The sequence below is a fragment of the Pseudophryne corroboree genome, chromosome 4 (genome assembly GCF_028390025.1).
Source record: "Pseudophryne corroboree isolate aPseCor3 chromosome 4, aPseCor3.hap2, whole genome shotgun sequence".
In the NCBI taxonomy this organism is placed as follows: domain Eukaryota; kingdom Metazoa; phylum Chordata; class Amphibia; order Anura; family Myobatrachidae; genus Pseudophryne; species Pseudophryne corroboree.
This window is the reverse complement of record NC_086447.1, coordinates 559,784,692-559,787,986: the sequence shown is the minus strand read 5'-3', so window position 1 is coordinate 559,787,986 and position 3,295 is coordinate 559,784,692. Positions and strand designations below refer to the sequence as shown.

At 39.7% G+C, this 3,295-nt stretch overlaps 2 pseudogenes; one reads left to right on the top strand and one right to left on the bottom strand.

The window, feature by feature from the left end:
* Window positions 1-618: 618 nt before the first annotated feature.
* LOC134912978 (5S ribosomal RNA) lies at window positions 619-736 on the bottom strand (annotated as a pseudogene).
* Window positions 737-1,633: 897 nt separating this feature from the next.
* On the top strand, window positions 1,634-1,752 carry LOC134912463 (5S ribosomal RNA; annotated as a pseudogene).
* Window positions 1,753-3,295: the final 1,543 nt, after the last annotated feature.

Sequence of the window (3,295 nt, the reverse complement as noted above, 5' to 3'; positions counted from 1 at the left end):
ATACACTTCGTGGGGTTTTGCAGAGAAGCAAAAGAAGACTGTTTGGTCTATCTGGGGCACACTTGAAAGTAATTATACGGTAAGTATGTAGAGGTATTTAAAACTTAACTTTTATTATCTTTCAAAAATAAACATATATTCAGATGACTACAGACATCAAAATAGTGGTTTAAAAGCATATTAAATCAATAGCTCACTTTTACTCTGTTGAATGAGATAGTATTCCTGATAGTATTTAAACATTGGAGAGTGAGCAAGTGTGAGAGGAGATATTACAGAGCGAAAATTTCTACTTAACCTGTTCTCTTTGTCAGATTTTAAATATAATTAGTATGTTAACAATTTATGAGAACAGGAGTGGGCTGAGTGATTCCAGGCACCCAGAAAGTAAACAGATAAGGTGTGGGCGTAAATTGCAGATCTATTCATCTATTGAATTGTTTCTATTAGAGATTGGGTCCCAAAAAGAGTCAAGAGAATTAGTGTAGACCAGTCACTTCTGCTTTTGCCCATCTGTTGCCATCAAATGGGCAATGAGAAAGTGGGGGGTCTGGTCTAGATGAAAGAAAAGTACACTTCTGCTTTCCAATGTGGGTTGAGTGATTGAACTGCCCTGTATTCCTACAGTATCAGGTATTCCCAGAGGGTCTCCCTCTCTGGTACTGAACCAGCCAGCACTGCTTGGCTTCCAAGATCAGATGAGATCGGGCATGTCCAGTGTGGTGTGACTGTAGATAATGGGTTGATAGCCAAATGTTCCGTGGGGATCTTAATCCATTCTGGATGAGAGAGTGTATAGGATTCAAGGCAGGATAGGTTGAGGGAGAAGTTCAGTCAATCAGTTCTGCAGGAGCCTCCACGCTCTCCCTCCCGTTCTGGGAGCTTTGGTACATCCCCATGGTACTAATTGGACCCCAGCATCCTCTAGGACGTTAGAGAAAATAGGATTTTATATACCTACCGGTAAATTCTTTTCTCGTAGTCCGTAGAGGATGCTGGGCGCTTGACCAGTGCTCCTTTTTCCTGCATATTATCTTTTCTTCTTGCACAAGTTATCACGTGTTAAGTTGTTGTTCAGCAGTTGCTGTAAAGTTATTCATACTCGTTGGCATGTGTTTGAGTTGTATGCCATGTTGTGCGGCATGGTTGAGGGTCTGTGAGCTCGAAGTTTGTCCGTCTCCTCGGGCACAGTTCCTATACTGAGGTCTGGAGGAGGGGCATAGAGGGAGGAGCCAGTGCACACTGTGGAAAAAGTCTTAAAGTGCCGAAGGCTCCTCCTTTCTTCTTTCTATTTTCTTGAACATTTGTGACAGGCACCTTGATATTATCACCAGCGAGATTCTCTTTGATATACACAGATGTAGAATTAATTGGTTATGTAAATAACTTTTTCGAATATCAATTTAGAGGGCTTGCCCATTACTTCACCTGTTGAATTATTTCTCTACTATTATTTCTGGACTCTCACCAGTGATTCAAAGGTAGATTCTTACCTTTATCTAACACTGGCAGCAGATCCACCTATCATCTCTTTTCTATGCCTGCTTTGCAATTCACTGTTTTTTACCTCTTTTTCTCTTAATTTTCGTGAACTCTCATCAGTGATCCCAGATTAGCAAGTTCATTAGCTAATTTCTACTACCATACCACACTGGAAACACCCGAATCCATTTGATCTTGGAAGCTAATCAGTGTTCGGCTGGGTCAGTACTTTGGTGGGAGACCCCCTAGGAAGACCCAGTGTAGTAGAGCTCAGATGTGATTGGCATGCCGAGTGCCTAACACTGACAGCAGAGTCACTCTTTTTCTACTTATCCATCTATACTTATATTTGTGATGACTAGTTATGTCATGACTTAATAACTTGTGGCTCAATTAAGGTGTTTTGTGCCTTGCAGGCGGTTTAGAATATCGGTGTAAATTTACACGTGCATTATTTTGTATATGGTTTTTGTGGAAGCAAACCCGTGAGTCTATTCCCCTATTTTGGGCTCTCATTATCAATGCCCTGATGTTTGGTTTCACAAACATGGAATTATCCTTCAAATTTTGCTAATAAGGAGACCACTCCTGTCAGTACAGATATCGCACACTTGTTGTTTAATGTTTATGCATGTAATTGTTGTGAGGAGACCAATCCTGTCAGGACTGTACAGATATCGCACACTTGTTGTTTAATGTTTATGCATGTAATTGTTGTGAATACACCTAAATATTTACATTTTTTTTTTTAAGAATTCAATAAAATACAATCAATTTTAATACAGATTTTGATATTAATTTTTCAATATTTCTGTCTTTTTGACAATCTCAAGAGTGCACCCACAAAAGAGTCTTCTTTCTTTTCTCTGTTTTGCATACTATTGGGGTCATGTGTATCTGGCCCCCCATATGTGTATCACACCTCCATTTCCATTGGCCACGCCCCATGTGGCATTTGGCAACACCCATTTTTGGGGGTGCGCGCACACAGTACATATAAGAATTTTTTTTTACTTGCACCACTGGGAATGTGCGAGGGATTAATGACAAGATAAAAAGATCATTGGTTATGACCCAACTCAAGAAGTATAAAGCAGACATGATATGCCTTACAGAAACGCACCTGTATGTTAACAAAGTACTAACCTTAAAAGAAGCATGGACAGGTTACATGTCACATCCAGTTTTCTCACATAATGCTAGAGGAGTTGCAGTTCTTGTAAAGAAATCTGTGAAGTTTCATCTGGAGTCTAGCAGAATAGATCCAACCAGGAGGTTTGTTTTCTTATGGACAATGGTCAACAAAAATTTATTGCATATACTGGCTATATACATTCCTCACCCATACAGTAATGAAGTGTTGAAGCAGGTGACTTTGTTTGTGGACCAGTCACCAGACACCCCTGCATAAACATAGGGGATTTTAATAATGTCATGGATAGTAGGCTGGATAGATGGTGACAAAGTCTGGATGTGGATATAGTAACATCCTCTGGTACACCATTCTCTAGACTAATTGATGAAATGGGGTGGAAGGTGTCGAAGTCAAAAATATTACATACACACCACATACAAACTCCAAACAGACGTCTCTCTGTGCGTGCGCATACGTGCAGCGTGCACAGCGATATATGGTAGCATACGCATTCACACAGACAAGCCACAAAGATATATTCAACAGATATTTCATACAACACATAGACAAAACATGTTTAGCATCATTATGTATTAAATTATATAATAGAGTTTAACATCAGATGTATATGTATTATTGGAACGGAGCGAGATGGACATGTCATGCTTGGTGTCAAAA